The 22127-nt window shown below is 51.6% G+C and overlaps 1 long non-coding RNA gene across 1 annotated transcript; it reads right to left on the bottom strand.

Moving 5' to 3' along the window:
* Positions 1 to 1348: 1348 nt before the first annotated feature.
* Positions 1349 to 19994, bottom strand: LOC143269634 (uncharacterized). Its single transcript, XR_013046203.1, has 3 exons — positions 19730 to 19994; positions 2051 to 2255; positions 1349 to 1794 (listed from the first exon to the last, which is right to left on the bottom strand). It is a non-coding gene; the product is annotated as an uncharacterized LOC143269634 (long non-coding RNA).
* Between the last annotated feature and the right edge of the window lie 2133 nt (positions 19995 to 22127).

The raw sequence follows: 22127 nt of genomic DNA on the forward strand, positions 1-22127 counted from the left end.
AGGGCAGCTGGGGTGCCCTGGGGTGCAGTCATCACTCTAGGATAGAGCCAAGTCCCCTAGGGTAAGACAGCCTAGGTCAGTAAGTGACCAGGGCCATGAAGACAGGGTCACCTCCTCCTTGTTGCCAGACTCCTTTGCTACCTCTCCTTGTACACACAGCCTACTAATTCTTGAGGAGCTGCATAAGGTCAGGGCCTCACGGGGGGGCCCTTCTAAACTCCTGTAACCTCACAGACTCAGCCCCAGAGGGGATGCTCAGGACAGGGTGACAGAAGGCTGGGGTGAGCTGCTACAGCCGGCCGTGTGCAAGTGTACATGCACACATACACGCACACCTCGTGAACAACCACAGAGAGTAAGCCTGCCTGGTCGAGCTTAAGGAGATGGCCTGCCCCAGTCACTCAAGGAGTCCCAAAGCTTCTGTATCCCCCTCTGGTGTCCGGGTGCCCTGCTGGCCCCTCTGGGCCTGTGAGGCTCATCTTCCCAGAGTGCTTCTTGTCTGGCTAACCAGAACTGGCAGAAAAGCCCAGCCTTGCTTACCACACCATGGATGTGGCCTGAGGAGAAGTCCACAGGTTGTGGCCTGGGATGGGTTGCTCTGGAAGTCAGGACAAGGGCCCCGTCTGAGGCTGCCTACAACCCCAGGCACACATTGTTCTCCGAGAGGAACAGGCTGGGTGTCTCCTCTTCGACCCCAGGTCCCTCTCCCCATCTGAAGGATCAGGAGGGGAAGACCAGCCAGTGCCTTAGCAAATTCATCTCTGTCCCTGGGTAAGGGCTCCAGGGACTGGCTTCCCTGTGACTCAGTGTCCCTTCTCTGTCCCTGGGTAAGGACTCCAGGAACTGGCTTCCCTGTGACTCAGTATCCCTTTCTCTTAACCCTCAAAGAAGGTGCATATACCCCACCCTGGCGATTCTGATAACATCAGCTGAATGTGAGGGCAGGAGAGAGGGACTGCAGAGAAACTACGAACCCCAGAAAGTGGGTGGCATGCCAGCAGGTTAGTACAGAGGATGAGGGCAGGGGGCTCTCGGGTCTGGTGAGAGGGCTGTCCCCTCATTTTGTTACCCTGGGCAGGAGAGAGCTGGCCTTGGGACATCAATGTTTGCCTTTTATTTTAAATTACATCGATTGGACTGGAGAAATGGCGCAGCAGTTAGGAGCATACACTGCTCTTGTAGAGGACCTGGGTTCGGTTCCTAGCACTCATAACAGGCTGCTCACCCCAGCAGACAGCTCCAGCTCCGGGGGGATCCAGAGCCCCGGAGCTGTACAGGGCTTCTCTTGTGGGCACCACACAGATGCACACATAGACACAAAATTAAAACTCTTGAAAACACAGTAAAATTCTATTTACTCATTTATTATGTGTGAAGGGGTGTGGAGATCAGAGGACAAGTTTCAGGAGTCCATTCTCTGCTTCCAGGGGATCACACTGAGCTCATCGGGTTTGGTGGCAGGTGGCTTTACCTGCTGAACGTTGTCTCCCCAGTCCCATTGTTTCTGGCTTTAAACAGCTTTCCAGAGTTGTGCTTCGCATTGCACAGACTGAACGTCAGTATGTGATTCAGTGGCTTTGAGTGTGTTGCCAGAGTTACGCACGTTTCCACAAACTCTCACCCCTTAGCTGTGCCCCTCCATTACCCTCCTCAGCCACTGGCTCTGCATCTTACCTTCTCCTGTCCGTGTGGATGTGGTCATTCTAGGAACATCACGTGAATGGTAATACAGAGGATCTGTCTTTCCTGTGGCTGGTTCCTATCTTCAAACAGTACATTCAAGGCCCATCTAGTCTGTGGCAGAGGACAGGATTTCCTTCCTTTTTCGGGACTGGGTGATACTTTGTGGTATGGGTGGACTACCATTTTGTTTGTGACTTAGTGGGCTCATAAGTTTTTTTTCAACCATCTGACCCTTGTGACTGATGCTGCTATTCAAATTTGTGTGTGGACACGTGTTTTTATTCCTTGGTCCCAGTGGACATGCTGGCTGTCCTGTGAACATGGTCCCTTCCCTGACCCCCACCCTTGTTTCCAGGCTTGTGCTCACCGTCCCAGAGGCTGCTCCCGTTGTGGGCCTCCTCAGGCATCACTCTGAGCTCAAGCCTCAGGAGATAGCAGGATTTCTGTGCAAGGTTGAAGAGGCAGCAGCTGATGGACACACAGGTCTGTTCCCTTGCTCCTCTGACGGTGGCTCAGTGGGTATAAAGTACTTGCTGTGGAACATGAGGGTCTGCGTTAGCTCCCTTGGAACCCTGTGAAAAGTTAGGCACCGTAGAACATGCTTGTATTCCTAGTGCTGAGGAAGCAGGATACCTGGGGACTGGCTAAATTAATCGGAGAGCCCCAAGTCCCAATGAAAGAGCCTCCCGAAAGAAAAAAAAAAAAAAAGGCTTGCCATCTCTCTCCACACACACACACACATACAGACAAAGAATTACCTGTACTGTGCCTCTACCCAGTTTTCGGGACTCTGGGCAAGGCCTGTGCTGCCTTTCTTTTGTGGTGTGTGTGTGGGGGGTTGTTACAGTTTCCCCTCTAGCACTTTCTGCCCCTGCTCCACCCTCAGGCATAGAGTTTCCAGAGAGGAAGGGAGAAGGCCTCCCCCAGGGACCTCGCTTGCTCCCACCAGCTCAGCCTTGCAGCAGTGAGGCCACTAAGGGACCGACAGACCCCCCCATTTCACCCAGGCCTTGGAGCAGCACCACCACCTCCAGTCCTGCCCGTGAGGAACCTGCTTCGTGTCTGCATTGGTCCCCCCCTGTCTGAGCTCACCCCCCAGCACCAATCCCCCAAATGGCTTCATTATTTCTTTGTAAATAAGGTTTTTCTGTTGCTGCCACATCTGGCTTTGATTGGCTCCAGCCTCTGAGGGTGCTGGAGTTCTGCTGTTCCGGCCCTGGTCCCTGCACTCCTCCCCACGCCAGACCAGTCCCTGCCCTGTACGCTCACCCTCTCTCTGCCACCTCCTACTTCATCAGGTGGTCAGCCTCTGTAGGGTTGGGGCCCTGGAGGTTCCCCCTGAACTAAACCGTCCCCTCCTCACCCTGCCATGTCTTCCGACGTGCCTTAGAACCAAGCCACCTCAGCGCCTTCCCTTTCGGAGAGGACTGAGACGCTGAAGGGTTCACAGCCCCTACATACAAGTCATGGTGTGAGGCGAGATGGCACCTCTGTCTGCCTGTACTGGAGCTGTGTGTGTTTACCACCGCGGCGTGTTCTGTAAAGACGGGGGTTCTGGGGCAGAGGCTGCCTCTGTGAAGCTCGGCTGGGAAGGTGGTGAGCCTGCCGAATCTAACTCTAACATCCACTCCGGGCCGCCACTTCCCAGCTGGCTCCCTGCATCACACAGGGCCACAGAGGTACCAGGAACTCACCAGCTCTCCTGAGGCCAGGCCTGGTTCAGGGCCTGTGATAGGCAGAATTGTTCCCTCCTTTCTCCGGCTAGATTTAAGGCAGCGGAGAGTCGTCCTTCTCATGGGCGAGCCCCCGGCCCTGGTCCCCTGGCATCTTTGAGCCCACCCTTTCCTTCCCTGCCATGGGGTCTGCTCCTTAGCCTTTGTGGGGCACCAACTGTGAGGAGCAGTGCCGTGTGCCCAGCATCACTGGGACAAGTTGCTCTGTGTGTGGGGAGTGGGGCGGCGGGGTGCAGTTTGGACACTAGAACAGAAACTGCTGTGTGATGGGGGAGTCTTTGTGTCTATTTCTCTCTGCTCATGCTTCCTTGTGCAAGGCCAGCAGTTCTCCCAGGGTATATATATGTGCTTGGATACCTAGGGCTACCCACCCTCCCATCCCTCTACTAACCGCTGGATCTTTAACTAGCCTTTCAGGGCTGCTCTTAACTAGTTCAGTTCATCAGTCAAACATTGTATAACACTTGGTGCAGTGGTTCTCCACCTCCCTAATGCTGTGACTCTTTAATAAAGTTCCTCATGTTGTGATGGCCCCAACAGTGAAAGTTCTTCATTGTTACTTCAGAACGGTAATTTTGCTACTGAACAGGGTCTCAGTTCCTAAGATCATCGGAAATTTGGGTTTTCTGATGGTTGCGACCCACGGGTTAAGAACTGCTGAATTATTAGATCAAGCCTGCAAAAACTGGGGTGCACCCTTGGGTCCCCGGCACAGACCAGACCTGCAGAAGTTTGCCCATTGAACCTAGATAATGGAAATTTGAAAGATCACTAGGAGGGGGTCTGACTTCTGTCCCCAGAACTCAAAGAATGTCCTGGGGGTGGGATACTTCGGGGTGTTGCTGGGGGCTAGTGGGACAAATTCTCAAACTCCATGGCTCTCACTTTCCTGCTAGAGCTCAGAACCAGGGCCTTGCGGGCTGGCCCTTAGGACTGAGAACATGAGCTTGGCCCTTGCAGTTTTGGGGACCCCCCCCCGTTTCACTTTCTACCTTTACTTTATGAAGTGTTTGGAATTCCATGGGCCAAACAGCTGGACGTTCCCTACCCCAGTCCTCCCTGGGACCTCAGTGGCGGCTGGGGCCTTAAATAATTCTTATAAAAACCATGTCAGCCCCAAACTGTGTGACACCTGATTTGTGGCACTCATAAAACTCCAAGCCTGCTGCCAGAAAGGGGGAGGGCCGAGACCAGTGCACAGAGGCCTCGTTTCCCGCCAGTGTGTGTTTAAGTGTGTTCACAAGTGGCTGAGGGATGCCCTGGGGGGAGGGTCACCTCAAACAGTGAGACCCTTCAGCTCAGGTCTCACTCCATGTTTACCACCCCCATCAGGGACAGCTGGTCCTACTCAGTCCCCATGAGTTCCAAAGGCTTACTTTGCCCAGCCTGGGGTGGCTCACTGCTTCTTGAGGCACAGCCATGGCCAGAGGAGATCAAGATGGCCACAAAGACCAAAGGAGCCAACCAGAGTGACAGTCTGCCTAGGAAGATGCATGATGAAGGGGGAAGCTTCTGCCCGACGGACGGACAGTCTTGGGAAGTGGACAAGAGGCTGCTGACCCAGCAGTTACTCTGAATAAGCTCCAGGAGAGAACAAGGGGCTGGCCTGCAGGATACTGGGGATCGGACCTCTAGCCCCCAAGCTCCAATGGAGTGTACTGTTCAAGTGAGTGAAGAGCCCTCAGACCTGGGCTACATTGTATGTGTCTGTGAAAGTTCCCAGCAGGCCCTAAACGATGAGAAGTAAAGAGGACATTGGTCAGAGAATCCAACCTCAGGCATAGAGATGCCCAGGTGACTCTGGGGACAATCTATCCTCACAGCCCATTCCCTGGACCCAAAAGGAACATCCTCCCCCACAAGGGAACAAGAGCCCTTAGTGTCCACCCCAGGTGGCAGCCAGGCTGGTCCCAGGCCGGTCAGGTCATCGGGTCTGGATAATAAGCCTTGTGCAGGCTGCAGGCAGGATGAGAGGCTCCTGGGTAGGGGGTGTCGTTAAAGCCCCAGATCAAAGGGCCTGGAAACAGCTCATTAGGAAAGCCGGCCAGGCGGCAGGCACAGACAGGGTCTGCTGTTTCTGGGCTTTGCCTTTGCTGGATGAGAAAGTCCAGCCCCTCCCCCGCTCCCCACTGGACCATTCACTGGGGCACAGATTACCTCCTGAAGCTTTGAGCATTTCAGGGTGGCCCTCTGGGCTCCCATCTTGCCGCCCCTCAGCTTGTCATCTCTCAGTTTCTGAGGGTACATAGGGGATCTGGCCTAAAGGCTCTTATGAAAGTTTATGGAACACCTTAGGTGCCCACAAGGGTGGGAATGACACCCCCTTATTTCCCCACCCCTGACCTTGCTTCTAGTGTCTAGTAGACAGCAGTCACAAACTGAGCATTTCACACAACTATGAGCCCCACACTTAGAAAGTTCAAGGCCAGCCTGGGCTACATAGTGGGACTGCCACCTCAGAAAACTAAAAAAAATAAAACAGACAACAGCCAAAATCTAGTCATGGAGCACTCATTGCTTCAGGGAACATTTGGGCTGTTGGGGGTCAAGAGTAGACAGGGAGGCTTCTAGAAGGGAAACATGGCCTAAGACAAGAGTCCAGTTTCCACTCTAAGCTGCTGGCCTTATGACTGTGAGGTTCTTCTTTGTATAAAATGTGTCATGAAGGCCAGACATGGTGAAGTAGGCCAATAATCCCAGCACCTGGGAGATGGACACAAGGATCAAGAGTTCGAGGCCAGCCTCACCTTCATAGTGATTTCAAAGCCAGCTTAGAAGACATGAAGCCCTGTCTTAATACAAAACAATAAACAACAATAATTACAAAAGAGCATGTTATAAGCCGGGCATATAGCTCAGTTAGTAGATCACTTGCCTGGCATATAACAGACCCTAGGTTCAATCCCCAGTATTATTGAACCAAAATAAAACAAAACATGTGGTGTTGTAATGCCAGTCACATGGGGTGTAGCGGTAACGCCTGCGTCACCGCTAACCGTTCACCACGTCCGAGCGAAGGGCTGCGGATTAAAAAATAGAGACAAGAGACAGCGAGTCATTCGTACGTTTGGATGTCGAATGCCATTTATTGAAAGAGGGGAGAAACCTTAAATACGTACAGGCTTACAGCACAAATGGAGGAACCCCCGGAGGGCAGAAGTTCGCTGTCAGTGGTCTACATTCCAGACTCAATGTTCGACCATCTAGCATCTAAGTAGTTAACGCCCAAAATACAGGATACACAACAAGGAACTTCCCTTAAGCATTCAGAAGGGTGGATACCGGCAGGGAATCTGAATAGGGAGGAATTCTGATCAAGGTCAAGCAAGCAAGGCCGCAGCCACTCCCAGTCGGGGGCCAGGGCCCATGGCGCCCACAGTTCCCCCCTTTTTATTAAATGAGCTTCTGACTTAGGTTGCGTGGGACCAGCAGACCACCTTACCCGTCATAGAGACACTTGCCCAGGCCACACAAGTGCTCTGTCTTAGGTTGGTGGCAGCGGCCCAAGCATTACCCGTCTCTGAATACTCATTATCATACAGACTCAACCATGTGAGCTGTAGAGTGACTGCCGCCAAAGATCTCAAAGTGGCACTGGGCTTGCAATCTGTGTGACACAGAAAAGACCAACAGAAGTCCGAACCCACCCATAGCCAGGAGGCTAAAGGCAATTGAACCACTCCCTTCTAAAACGAGCCTTGCTGTAAATAGGAGTCCTTGTAAGGTGGTATCCCATAAGCAAATGGAACTTGAGTTTTAATAATTTTTTACAACTTACAAAGCCAATTATAATGTATAAAAGTGGAATTAAATTTGTCATGCCCAATAAGAAAGATTAACTAACTGTGGTAGCTACTTTTGCTGCCAGGGTCTCCATTGTGCTAGCTGTAGTAACCAATTATGAAATAGCAATCCCAGAAACAATAGCAGCAGCGACCACCACTGCTAAAACAGCAACAACGGCAACAGCGATGTCAGAGTCTCTTCTGGAGCGTGTGAGCATCATCTGTGTCTAGCTGCCACGGTCCACTGGCATGGACACGGCTCCAGGAACACGAACCACCAAGGCCCATTTTTCTTGATCCCAGCACTACTTAGGCTGGCAGGTCTGCAAGAGAACAACTAAGAAACAAAGAAAACAGAAAACAAAAACAGCAAACAAGGAGTAGAACTAATGGCCTCAATAATGGCCACATTCAGGCTCACAAATTTTGAGGTATCTTCAAAAAAGGCTAGATGAATTTCAGGAGGCAAATAAATGTTGCACAGAGCCATTCCTGAAAAGTAGGTACTACACCAGCTTGAGGGGGGTTGCAAGATGAGAAAAAGGCTTAGCTGGTATGCTGTTTACAACTGAAGTTCATTGACCTTTAGAGTTATCCTTAATCTCCAAGGTGTGGTACATTCTCAATGTTTTTTGAAAAAAGTTACCATACATTACCTTCTGAGGAATCCAACCATATGGCTACAGTTCCTAGGCTTAGAATAATGTTTGTCAAGGCTGGCCGTATTGGGCTCTCAATCCCCATCGGCATCAGAAGGGGAGAGTTTTTTACGAAGGCCCAATAGGTCTCTGCCATGTTGGGATTCAGCAGCAGCCACAGGGCGCACACAGCGTTCAGGAACCCAGAGAGGAACTTCATTGTCCTGTGGAAAGACACAAACAGATCCCCGGGCCCACACCAACATCGGATCGGGTCCCCTCCAAGTGCCAGTAGAAAGATCTTTCCATTGCACCAGAGGATGATTTGCAACAGGAGCCCTCCAGTGCTTATCTGCAGCAGATACTCCAGCAGAATCCACCGATAAAAAATTTAAAATATATAAAACAAGGGAAAGAATAGAATGTGGAGAGGAAAGATGAGCCCCTAACTCCCCCTTTTTTACTTTAGCAATATAAGTTTTTAAGGTACGATGGCAGTGTTCTACTATAGCCTGCCCTTGAGGATTATAAGGAATACCAGTCTTATTAACAATAGAAAAATCTTGGCAGAATTTTGAAAATCCCATACTACTGTAGGCGGGACCATTATCAGTTTTTATGCATTTTGGCACTCCCATGTAAGCGAAAGCATGAAGACAATGATTCTTTACACAAATACAATAAGGGAGAATTAAGATCTATATACTGTACGTGAGCCTGTTCCAGGGCCTCTTGCACACGTTGTAGGGCTACACGTCCTTCAGCTGTTAATTTACGGGGAGATGAATTTAAGACATCATACAAGGGGCGAAGCTGACCTGTTGGAATTTTTAAAGTGGGACGAAGCCATTGAATATCTCCCAGAAAGGTTTGGAAATCATTAAGTGTGCGTAGCTGATCCATACGCAGTGTAATCTTTTGTGGGCGTATGCCCGTGCGTAACAATTCATGACCTAAATAATGATAGGGAAAAGATACCTGTACCTTTTCTGGGGCTATTTGTAAATTAGCCAAACTAAGAACCTCTTGTAAATAAGAAAAGGCATCAAAAACAAGTTTTTTATCTTTAGCAGCCATTAATATATCATCCATATAGTGAATTATATAAACACCTGGAAAAGCTTTTCAAACTGGAGCTAGGGCCAAAGACACATAAATTTGACATATAGTAGGGCTATTGGCCATTCCTTGAGGCAATACCACCCACTGATATCTCTGATAAGGTTCCTTAAGATTTTCTGAAGGAACACTGAAAGCAAAGCGAGGACTGTCCTCGGGATGCAAAGGAATGGTGAAGAAACAATCCCTCAAGTCAACCACAATTAAATGCCAATGCTTAGGAATTGCCATAGGGGCAGGCAAGCCAGGCTGTGTTGTTCCCATGAGAAGCATGGTTTTATTTACAGCTCTAAGATCCTGTAACAGCCTCCATTTTCCTGATTTTTTTTTTAATAACAAATATAGGTGAGTTCCAAGGTGAAGTGGAAGGAATGATATGTCCAACATCTAACTGTTTTTTAACCAATGCATACGCAGCCTCCAATTTTTCCTTAGCAAGGGGACACTGCTCCACCCATACAGGGTCATCACTCTTCCAAGTGATTTATTGGAAAATTAATTTTGTAACCTTTTTATCAGGAAGAGATTATTATTTATGGGTTTATCTTAGCAACATTATTTAATAGGCTAATAACCCAATTCATTTTAGGTGTTATATTTTTATAGAATTAAACCAAGAATTTCTAGAAAGCAACTTAAATTGTAGAGCCAAATTTTCAGTAATGATCAACAGACAAGAGCACATCTAATATATAACAGACAAGAGCATACCTAATATATAGTTCAAAATTATGAATCCTGTTCCTTTAGTTTATCTACCATGAAAATCCAAACATTTATCAAGACAATCAAAAGAACAGAACATCCTTTATTCACACAGCATTGACTTAGCATTTAATGTCCTGACCAAAACCATTTTTCACCAGAAGTTAGGCCCGGTTAAACTTTTAGTGTTAGTCCCTTTCCAGGCCTCAGCTCGCTTGGCGAGAGCTGAGGCTGTAGCTTAGCTTTGTTCTGCCCACTGCTCGGGCTCTATTGCCAGCGCCTACCTGGGCCGCACTCGCACTCTATCACGGCTCTGTCTCCCACCAGCGTGTATCTGTCCGCCCCGCCTTTGTCTTTGTTGGCCACAGTCGCTGGGCGCGCCCCGCACACATAAACTCACGTTTAAACTTCCTACTCCCATGAAGGGAATACCTAATAACGAGTTATTCCCACCATAAGGGAAAAACAGAAAAACATTTCCCACGAAGGGATCCTAAATATTGAATTATTCCCACTCTGAGGGAAAAATAAAAAACATTTGAAACAAAATTAAGCACACAGACAGTAAAACTTTAAGCTCTGGGCTCGCCTGCTGTTCAGCCAGCAGCAATGAGGCCTACCTGCCGATTCTTTGTAATTTAGATGCTGCTGCTCTGCACTGGCAGAGAGAGCTCAGAGTTTCAGCTATCCTGAAAACTCTACAACTGGAAAAAGTCTTTTCTTCCTCCATTACCACAGGAAGAGGCTTTTCTCTTTCCTTCATCTTTCCTCTACAGGGCCCAAATCTTTAGGCCTAGTTTCAAAAATTTTTCCCCTTTTTACCGGGAAAATCCTTTTTTCTTGATTAAAATTTTTCCCCCATTTTTAACGGGAAATTTCCTTTCCTTCCCTCTTCTCTATGGGGAAGATTTCCTTTTTCATTTAAAATCTTTAGCTGTCTTGCCCTTACTTAACTTTGGTGCCTTGCCGCCTCAACAGTCCAATTAATTGTTCCTCGAGGAGTGACTGTGAGCTAGCAGCACCCATTCCAATCCACTCTTACCTTAAAATGCCGGCCGGCCTTCCAAGAGTGTCCGTCAGCTGGTCCTTTCTTTCTCAGATCTCGGTAGGAACCTCCATTTGTAGCGGTAACGCCTGCGTCACCGCTAACCGTTCACCACGTCCGAGCGAAGGGCTGCGGATTAAAAAATAGAGACAAGAGACAGCGAGTCATTCGTACGTTTGGATGTCGAATGCCATTTATTGAAAGAGGGGAGAAACCTTAAATACGTACAGGCTTACAGCACAAATGGAGGAACCCCCGGAGGGCAGAAGTTCGCTGTCAGTGGTCTACATTCCAGACTCAATGTTCGACCATCTAGCATCTAAGTAGTTAACGCCCAAAATACAGGATACACAACAAGGAACTTCCCTTAAGCATTCAGAAGGGTGGATACCGGCAGGGAATCTGAATAGGGAGGAATTCTGATCAAGGTCAAGCAAGCAAGGCCGCAGCCACTCCCAGTCGGGGGCCAGGGCCCATGGCGCCCACAATGGGGTCCTGGCTGGCAGAAGAAAAAATAATAGGGTGATCCATTCCCAGGATTCCCATTCTCTTAATGCCTAGCCCCTGTCCTCTGTCCCAGTGGATCCAGGAGTTAGGCAAAGCCTCAATGCCTCCCTGCCAAGCCTGGTCCCTGTCCCTTCCTCCCAATGGCCACGGTGTGGCAGAATGTGGCCAGGCATGGGCATCTCATGGACAAACTGCTCCTCAGAGCTGGCACTGGTCCTGCTGGCATGGAAAGGGAGCCTCCCTTTGTGCCGGCCCAGACCCCGACCACGAGGTGGCGTGGCCAGCCTGCCCAGTCACCAAGACCAACTGACATGCCAGTTGGAGTGATTCTATTCTTAGGATGGTGGACTTTGGAAGATCTGTAAAGTCCAATCCTTAAGGCCTATTCAGACCCCTGGGACATCCTGCTTCCTGAAGGAGGGTCCCAGGTCCTAAGGCATTCCACAACACTATGCCTGGCCCCAAAAGCAAACTCACTGAGCTGGAGGTAACTAGAAGGGTCCCATGTTGAAGCAACATCATTGTTCTGAAGCTGGCAGGGACCCTATGGAGGTCTTAGGGTTCTGCTGGGTCTCTTGTGTGGCTTTGGGGCTTCACCCTGATGTTGTCCATACTTCTGTCACTTGACTCTCTCCTAGAAGGTGTCCCCTTCCTTAGCCTCCAGAGGTCCTATCGTTGGGACATAGGTACCCTGACTGCAAAACTCTGACTTTCCCATACTACATACTCAGCTGAGCGGACTTAAATGAATGACTTATGCACATCTCAGGGGAAGAAGCAACTGGCCTGGGTCTGGGAGTTCAGGGGACATTGGGGCTCATGCTAAGGTGTGGTTGTGAATGAATGTACCACTGGAAACTATACCCAAAGGACTGGCCCACTTGTCCCAGAGACTAGAGTCAGACAACCCACTGGGCACTCTTGGATTTGAGGGGCTGTTCAGATACTGGGGTACCCTGGTGTGTGAACATTCTGAGTTTGTCTCTGTGTCCTTGGGTTTGAGGCAGCCTACATTCTGGAAGGGGGGCCTCCTAAAAATAAATCCCAGGCTCGAGGTTCAGCAGGCCCTCTGGGGTTAGGAGCAGCTGTTCTCCCCATTTGGGCCTGTCTTCACCTCCCAGAACATCCCCTGCCTGCTGGGCCTCACCCGAGCTAAATCCTCCTTGGCCCCTCGACCGGTACATAACGGGAAAAGTATGTGTTCCGAGCCTCCTTTGGGGTTTGAGGAGGACATGGCCACTTGTGCTGGGATAAAAGGAGCCAACAGCTGCCCAAGGAGGGTGATGAAGGATGCCAGGAATGTCCTTTATCCGAAAATATCGGATGGCCCTCGAGATGGTGGGAAGCCCGCCCCAGCCGCCCTCTGCTGAAATACAAGTGTCCCTTGGAGTGCTCACAGTTGTTCCTGTCCATCAACATGGCCCCAGTCAGAACGATGCTTCTCATTGCCAGACACTGGGAGATTTCAGGGGCTATTTCTTGGGACCCCCATGCTATAAAACCTGCAGGGCCCCCAGAAAGGGACTGAGAGGGTCACCTAGTTCTCCAGGTATGCTGTCTCACTCATGACCTGGATATGAAACAGGGCAATGTTCCTTACATGTTCCTGCTTCCTCACAAGCTCTTCTTCCCACCCTAGGGTCCCTACCCACTGACTGCAATGAATGACCATGGGGACTAAAGAGCGGGAAGACCCCAGGATATAGAGAAGCGTTGTAGATAGGGGTACCAGATACAAACACCCTTCTTTGTGGAGTTGTGGGGACATAGAGGAAAAGGTCAGGGTGCTCCCATTTGGGAAACTGGACCTGAGAGTTAAGTGGCCAGAGGTTCCAAAGAAGGACAGGGTGACCAGGTGGGGACATGGGGCTTAAGAGCTGGCGCCAGTCTGGCGGACTTAGTCTGGCATACTGAGCCACCACGTGCTTGCCTATGGAGCTCATGAAATATTCTTGGTGGGTCTGGGAGGGCTGGGGCCAGGGTATGAGAGTCCTAAGAGGGTACAGGGCACCTGACGTTGGCACTGGGCTTCCAGCACCATTCGGTCACCTCTGAGCTATGACTCCTTCTTGGGTCTCTGTATCGTTGTCCTGGCAACCCTGAGGGGGACAGGCAAACAGTAGCCTCAGGCCGATGATGTCTTCTCGGTGGGGTGGATGACAAGAGAGACATAGTCAAGTTTGGGAGAAATGGGTACTGGGTTTGTGGAAATCCTGCTTGGCCATGTGTGCCCTGCCTTTTCCTGCCCAACCCACCCAAGTTAGTATGTCATGTGGGGCTATGGGGGAGTCTGTGTGGGGCTTGGGTGAGTGTGACCCTACCCCCAAGGTAGAGATCAGGGCTCCCAAGATCTTGGGGTCATATAGAGAGCTATATGGTATTTTCCCCACCCCAAGTTCTTTGGTTTTTGTTGTTTCATTTTTGAGACAGACTTTGAACTTGTTATATAGCTGAAGATGGCCTTGAACATCACATTCTCTTGCTTCCACCTCTCTGGTTCTGAGATTCCAGGCATGTGCCACCATGTCCAGTTTATGCAGTGCAGGAGATCAAACCTAGGGTTTCATATATTCTAGGCAATCACTCTACCTATGGGGAGCTGTATCCCCAGCCCCTACCCACTGAATTCTGGAGGGTCTGGGACTGTTCAAAGAACAGCACCCCACTGCCCCAGAGGTTTCTGTGTCCTGGTTCCTTCTATTAGACGTAGGATCCCATTTGTTGGGGTGCCTGAGTCTCCATCAAGAGTACTCAGCGGGGTCTCGGGAGGAGCTGGTCCTGAGCCTTGGGCCACCTGAAGGGGGCAGTAGAGGCATGCCCAGCTGGGCTCACTGCTTGGGGGGCCTCCTGCCCCCAAGCCAGGCCAGTTGGTTCCACATGGCGCCTTCCTCCGCCCCCACCCATGGAATGTAGCTGCAGAACTGCAGGTCTGGCGCAAACACACCCAGGGCCCCGCCGGAGCAGCCCACCCCCACCCCATACCTTCCCGGCAGGGAGGTCTCAGGCTCTGTGCGCTCCTAGCCTGTTTTCTGATATTTTTCTTCTGGGTGGGGAACAACCTAGACGAGTTGGGTCTGCTCACAGGAGATAGGGGCTGACGCAAGAGCCAGGAGTTTTAGGTTCTTTGTCTTTGGAGGCTCAACGCCTAGGGATAAGGCCGTTCTTGGTCTCCTACGTCTACAACCCCAAGCCTTGGTGGGTCAGAGGACTATGAGCACCCAGGGCCATGTGGTGGGTAGGGGCAGTGGGAGCATGGCGTCCACAAGTCTTTACTAATGGTGGCGCTGCTGACCAGAAGGCAGCAGGGCATTGGCATGCGAGGTCATACACCCTGCTGGCCTAGCTGCCCTTCGCAGCTTAGCTGTTCCCAACCTGAGCCTTTCAGGACCCCAAATTAGTCTCTGAGGCTGCTGGTCAAGAGGCCATGGCGTCATTTCGAAACTTGAGCTCCCTGGGGCAGAAGGGTCCTGCCCAAAGAAGGAGCGACTGTGTACACAGAAGGCCAATAGCCTTCTAGAAGGCTCAAGTGTCCCTATTGTGGATGTGCCCCCAAAGTGGCCTTCTTGCTGTTGCCTACCCCCCACCCCCACTCCCAACCCCGCAGCCTGTGCCTCACCGCCTCAGGCCCTGCCTCCCTGACTGCTTTCTGTGTTACAGGGATCGGGTTCCCCTCCTGGCCGTGTCTTATCTCTGGAAAAGCGATTACAGGGTTTCTACATTAAATTTTCAGCGTGAAGCTTTTTTGTATGAAGTTTGAAGTGTTTTTTTTTTTTTTCAAATAACACCTGGAGAGGAAGGACACAAAAGAAGAATGTTGGCTCACAAAACTCTGGGCTGGGGGTGGCTATCCTGCAATCCTGCCTCACTCAGCCCTTGGTGTCCCCGGCCCTGAGCTATTATAAGTTAACCCCTTCATGGCCTCCATTCTGCCCCACACTCGTATGTGCTCTGGCCTACAGGTGGGTGCCACAGTCTACAGAATCGTGGGCGCTGGACCCCTCAATCATGCACCCCTCCACTGGTCTCTTGCTTGGCGTGTGCAGTTTCTAGGCAGCCTGGTTCCCCCTTTGCTGAAAGCTGGGCATGCCTGCTTGGGACTTCTCTGGGCCTGAGTTATCCCGTCTGCAAAGATTGGTAATGGCTGGGGCCTGCTGTTTTCCTCTCTTGGTAATTGAAGGGGCCACTTGGGAAATCTACTCTCAAGCTTGTCTGTTGGGTCATTTTGATTTGGGGATTTCCAAACATTGGGGCCATGAAAGGTCACCCTGCTGACCCCAGCCTGCCTCATTATTGTCACAGCCAGATTGCTGTGGTACCTGATGGAATCCAGAAGGCCCAAGCGGGTGGGAGGGCAGGCAGGAGGCTGAGGCGTGGGGGCAGGGCACTGTTTGGGCTGTGCACCAGGTCCAGCTCACCCCAGTTCTAAGCAGAGCTGCCTCCCGGTCTCCCTATTGTCAGAAACCTCAGTCTTGGCGCCTCAAGTCCGGGCTGTGTGGGTCCTGCCAACTTTGCCCCTGGACCTCAGGCTCCTGCACTTGTCCTGATTTTCTAGGCCCTTGAGTGGACCTTGTCCCTGCCCAGTCTCTCACATCTGTCCTTACCTCCCTCCCCATTGCTACTGGACGAGTAGCTAGCTGCCTTTGTCCTAGTCCACAGGCCCCTAGTCTTCCTGCAAGTGCCTTGACACCTTCCCAGTCCCTTAAAGCCCCCATGGGCCCCATGGGCAAACCCTACACGGGACTGCAGGGATTTGCCTACCAAGCCAAGAGAACAACACTTCAAGCCACCCAGTCCCTTGCTCACTTATCTGTTGTTTTCAGCATTTTGATGAGCAGCTGGAGGGTCCCTTTCTGTTCCATATTATAATTTCCTAGGGGAATTACTGAAATCGGGTCCAAGCTCCCTCCACCAACAGCACCCCTCTCCCCCCAAGGAGAGAGGTGCAGCCTTGGGGAAAAGACATCTGTAAATTAGCAGAACCATGATTACCTCCGGCCCCTCTCCTCTCACAGTGATTCCCTTTCTCTGAGTCTCAAAAAGACATCCATGCCCAACCTGGCTGTCCCCTAACCCATGACTCCCAGCCAGCCAGCGTCCATCCGTACTTCTGAGTCCCAGAGGATGACACCTATGGCCAGAGAAGGCAGCTAAGAGCGCAGGCATGGCTTCTCCATTTGCCTGTTACCTGCCAGTTCTCAGTGCCTCAGCTACCCCATAGCCCCCCTCCCTGCCAGACTGGGGTGGGTGGGATTGCCTAGTCCCACCCTTGTCCTCCTGGAAGGAGCTAGTTGGCCCTGAAACGCAGCTTTCTTCCATGAGTGAGCACTGAAGGACAGTGTGTTGCTGGGGCTGGAGTGTAATGTGGAGGATTCGTCCTGTCAGCTCCTAAGAGATGTGCTTTTCAAGGCCTTGGAAGCTAAAGTGGGAAAGTAGCTAAGTGATCAGGGTAGAGGCATTGGAGAGGAGAGGAGAGGTTTAACCTTCTCCTCCGGTGACAGTCAGTAGCTGGGCTGAGCATCCAGGCCTTGCCCGTCCCCAGGTGCCCTGGAAATGGGAGACGGCTCGGCAGTGCCCGAGGCCAGGCACTGAGCAGTGAGCTCCTTCCTGTCCCTTGGAGCCTGGCTTGGCCCATAGGGCTTAGCTGGTCAGCACTGTCCACAAATCTCACATGTAGCAGTCAGAGGTTGGCCAGTGAGGCACGGCACTTTTTCAGAGGCAGAGTTGGCCAAGGCCAGCAACTACCCAGGCCACTGTGTGCCAGACGCAGCCATATTTGTCCTTTTTCCTCCGTACCTTTGCAGCATCCGGCCTTCTCTCCGCGCATTGAAATGCCTCCACCTTCTCCTCTGCCTTTCCCTGACCTTCTTACCCACACAACCCTCCTGAAGGCCCGTGAAGGGCAAGATGGCTGGAGCACCTTCTATCCAGGAGCAGCTTGTTTCCTCTCTCTTCCAGCGGGGGCAGGCAAGACCAGGAAGAAGGGCACCCCTAGACATGCTCCAGCCCCAGATGTGGGATCTGGAGCCTGGCTGCAGCACCTCTTGGGATGGGAGTCTCTTGTTCAAGTAAGACCTTGATAGTCCTGGTGTAGTGGTTGGGTTGATTCTAGACCTCGAATCCATCTCCCTTGAGGCATCAAAAAATGTCCATGGCCAGCTACAAGTCCAAAGTTCAGTGCTATTGTGGGTCTTTGGGGTAAAGTGGGACTCTGTGACCATGCCATAACAAAGGCAGTGGTGATAGTTGTCTGACATTGCAACACGGTGGCTTTCAAGGTGAAGCAATGCCGGTCCATTCTTAGTGATTATTGTAAGGGTGGTGCATGGTCCTCCCTCTGTTCACAGTGAGCCCAGGACTAGGGAACCCACATACTACCCTGGCCAGCTCCAAGGCAAGACTCTCCCCATCTTTCTTGAGCTCCTATGGTGCTGGATGAAGCCTTTTCCTAAGCTTTTCACATGGCAAACACTGTTCTCCTTCCCCTGAGTCCATCCCCTCAAGGAAGTCTCCAAGCCGTTATATTCTGGCCCAGAGTCTCCTGGGCCAACATCTTCCTTCTGCCCCTCCTGCTATCATGTGAGGAGGGACCAAGAGGAAATAGAAAACCCCAGGGAGAAAGGAAAGAGGGGCTGTTGGATTGATGGGGCCTGGGCTGGCCCATCAGGTGAGAGTACTTGGGGAAGATGGACGGCCTTTACAGGAGCCAAGTGAACACCTAAGAGAAGGATTCTGGGAAGAGTAAAAGTAGTAACAGACTAAAAGAGAGAAATAGGCTGCAGAATGCGGTGCCATCCCTGGACCCAAGAGGTAGCTTTAGGGGAGGGTGACATTCTTATAGAAGGAAAGACAGAAGAAAAGATCCCCAAGATGGAGAGAATTCCCAAACTTGTCCAGAGGAGAAAGTGTTCTGTCCCTGTCAGAGCCACCACCAAGATGGGCACCTTTCTTTTTCTTTTTTAATGACCATGTGTCTTCAAGGATAGAGGTAGTGGGGACCCTCAGCCAGCGTGGAACCTGGAATGCTGAGCAGCCAGTAGCCAGAGTGCCCTGTACCAGACACCAAGACACAAGGCTAGCAAGTTCAAGAAGCAAAGAGTTACCTGTGTCTTGCGGGGTGGTAGAAGGTAATTGTGTACTGGTATGGGGCAAGGTAGGATAGACCGACCTGAGCTGGGGGCTCCTGGGACCCACTTTCCTCTCCTGGAAGTCCCACCTAAAAGGCTTGGGGAGATAAGAGGGAAAAGGGGTCTCAAGGTAGTGGGATTGAGTCTGCCCATGGCTGGTTGAGACCTGGAAGAATCATGTTTAGATGAGGGAGGCCTCATCTCAAGGAACCTGATCAAGATGAGGCATGAAGAGGATCTAGGAACCTAGGCTGGTCCCTCTTCCCTGCCATGCTCTGAGAGGTTCCTTGCACACAAGTTAGTCCTGCAATTCCCTCAGGTGATGAGGCCCCATCTTGTCCCCACTGGCTGGTCCCCTATACCATAGCTCTCTCTGCTCTCTGTGCATTGGTTCTGGTGTGGACTGAGGTGCCAGCCCACCCATTTCTGCTAGCTTGAGCTGGAGAGTGTCTAAAGAAAGCAAAGAAGAAGAAGAAGAAGAAGAAGAAGAAGAAGAAGAAGAAGAAGAAGAAGAAGAAGAAGAAGAAGAAGAAGAAGAAGAAGAAGAAGAAGAAGAAGAAAAGGAAGGAAGGAAGGAAGGAAGAAAGAAAGAAAGAAAGAAAGAAAGAAAGAAAGAAAGAAAGAAAGAAAGAAAGAAAGAAAGAAAGAAAGAAAAGAAAGAAAGAAGGAAAAAAGGCTTGTTGGTTATCTCAAGACCTAAAGGGGGAAGGGTAGGAAGGATAAAGGCAGGGAACAAAGATCAGAGCCTTCCAGTCTCTGGACTAATTATTTGCTTAGGTCAAAGCTCCCAGCCCGCTGGGCTCAAGGGGCCGGGGGGATTAGGGTGAGGGGAACAAGGCTCTTTCCGGATGAGATCTGCTTATCCCAAGGCCAATTGGCCTTCAGAGCAGATCAGTGGGGGCAGCTAACTTGTCCCGGGTTCAGGCAGGCTTATCTGCTCAGAGGGGCACACTTCTGAGACTGGGGGCTGGGAGCGGCCCCTCTGTTCTGTATCTCCAGGCAAGCCAGGAGGAAGGGAAGAAATGGAATTAGATGGGGCTGGGGCCACATCCTGATGTGGGAGGAGCCCCTAGGGCCAGGACAAGACCCTCCAGACCCAGATATGATGGGGGCTGGTGGGGAGGGTACCCCCTCTGCAGGAGAAGTTACCGGTACCTGCAGCCGACAAAGTTGGATACTGGTAACTGCCTCCTTTGTGATCATCTCAGGGAGGCAATTGTCTTCCACAGGATGCTCAGCCTTGATTGGCCCCTGGGTGAGCCCTCAAGTCCTCAGAGACCCCCATTGGGCCCCTACCTGGACCTCCAGTGCTGGGACCAGAGCCCAAGATTCATTGAGGGCTTACTGTCTTCAGCTCCCAGAGATCCATCCTGAACATCTTGATACTGACCTGTCCCGAGCTGGTCAGCCAAGATGTGATGGTGGCGGAGCTGGGCTGTAGTGGTCTTCGGCTTTGGTGCTGGAAGGTGAGAGAGAAGGTCTAGTTCTGAGGGATGTCCTTCTGCGTGGCCTTCATGTTCTTCTAGCCATGATATGGCTTCACGCTGATCTCCATCCCTGCCCCATCCTTGATCATCTCTCTAAGACCTGGGGACCCACAGTGGCTGCTCCCCCACAGTGGCCGGCTGGGAAAAGGCCCACAGTTCAGGGCACACTGCGGGGCGGCCTGGGATTGGTCACTGCCTGAATGTCCCCGGACGGATGCCCGAGTGCCCTTGGGCAGCCTTCCCCTCGGACAGTCTGTCCAGGCTGGGGAAACCCTAAGCCAAAGGGATTAAGAAGAAGGGACACAATTGACTCTCCCTTGGCTGTGCTAATTTGTGCTTCATTTAGTGTATATTCACCCAGTGGGTCAAAACGTGAAGGTGATGATGCCAGCGGTCCGCCAATGTCCCCTTGCTCAGGTCAGCCTCCCACAGATGCCCGGCTCCGCCCTGCCCCACCCTGCCCTGCCCATTGCACCCTTGCTTCCCTTCCCTCTAGCAGCCCCTTGCAGATTCCTGTGGCTGCACAGGAGGGGAGAGAGAGAGGCTGGTCCCAGCTCCTGCGTACAAGGAGGTATAAAGGGACTCGCAATATGGATGTCCAAGATAGTCTCAAAAGAATAACAGGCTTGAGTCAAGAACCAATGGCTCTGCTGAACCATCTGCCCCAGATTCTGAACACTGATAGATGTCCCCTTCCCCACCCACATGATAGTCACTGCTTGATCAAAATGGAAGCTTCCATCTGGGAACTGGTCTGGGAGCCAGGCCTACCCTTCCTACATGGAAACCAAGTTGCTCTCTTGTAGACTGAGATCGTCCATGGCTGCTGGGGGTATATCTTGGGGATATAGCCTGAGCCAGGGAACAGATGAAAAAGGGTTTTGGTTCCCATGTTGTGCTACCCCTTTTCTGGCCCCCTTAATACCATTCCGCTGCCATCATTGGTTAGGGGCCTCTCTGGAGGCATCCTTCTGCTTGTGAACAGGGGTTCAGCGGGGGGAAGGGGCTTTTTCTTAGGTAGTGCTGTGGGGAAAATGCTCTAAACCCTTCCTACCTGTCAGTAACAGGGTGATGATGGGGGTGGCCTTGTTCTTAAACATCCCAGGTCACCTTTGGGAAAGACAGGGAACCTTAAGTGACAGGGAAGGACCAGAGCCTTACTTACTGTCCCACCTTAGCCCCAAATTCCTTTTGTCTTGCTCAGCCCCTTCCCAGCCAAGTCCTTCAGTCTATCTTCTGGGGCCCAGCCCTCTGTGGATTTCTTTCTGGGGTAAGCACTCCATCACGGCAGAAGGGCCCCAGTGTGCTGGCTGAAGTGTGGGGGGTGGGGCAGCTTTCTCTCCTCTCTCCCCAAGCTCAGACTGGACCACTTAAGAATAATGAGGTCCAGGTGGCCCCACGTGAGCCTCGATCCTTGCTGGCTGTGGGGCCAAGCCTCCACCCCTCCACCTCCCGCCAGGAGCAGCTAATGACAACCAGAGTTGGGAAGGTGTGACTCCTCAGCTGTCAGGGTTTTGCAGGAACCCTGGCCGGCAGGTGGGACCCAGGGCAGGCCTGGGTCAGGTTGCAGGGCCTACTCTGTGTTCAGTCTCCAGGACATAGCCCTAGATTCTGCTGGGTCTGGGCCTCATCTGCCCTCCCTCTCCTGGCCCTCTGTCCATGTAGTGCTCTCGGCCTGGAGGTAACATCCAGGTCCTTCACCACAGAGGACCACCTCTGTATCCACTCTGCACTTAGGAGAGCAAGCAAGCTGAGAGGCCTTGGAACTGCAGCCAGGGAAGGAAAATAAAACACCCAGACACTGCCCAGCATTGAGCACATGTTTTGTGCTTGCATGGCCTAGTCTGTTACATATCATACCCCAATAAAACGAAAGGTCCACAGTGAAGGAGTGAATTCACAAAGACCAAGAGTCCTGCTCTCTGTCCCTGCATGTGGAGTGGTGTCTCTCTGTTCATCTCTGTCCTGGTGACCCCTCACCTCCTTCCGGGAGACATGATCTCTCTCCTCTCACCTGTGGTTCCTCTGTGCCCTAGCCTCCAGTTTCCTGGCTAAAGGAAGCTCTCCTGCCTTAAATAGGCCAACAGTGAACATCTTGGCGAGGTAGGGAAACGTGGTGTATAAAGGGTACCTGCCCCCTGAGCACATGGACCCAATGTCTCCCGTATTAAAGATCCTCTCTTGGGTGGGTGGACACCAGTTCTTTCTGTGGGAAAGCCCAGGCATGGCAGGGGCAATGCAGAATCTCATTTAGAATTCAAAACCACAGGAAAAGGGTCCATGGGGAGAGAGGGTAGTTCA

This window comes from Peromyscus maniculatus, chromosome 1, assembly GCF_049852395.1.
Source record: "Peromyscus maniculatus bairdii isolate BWxNUB_F1_BW_parent chromosome 1, HU_Pman_BW_mat_3.1, whole genome shotgun sequence".
Taxonomy (NCBI): domain Eukaryota; kingdom Metazoa; phylum Chordata; class Mammalia; order Rodentia; family Cricetidae; genus Peromyscus; species Peromyscus maniculatus.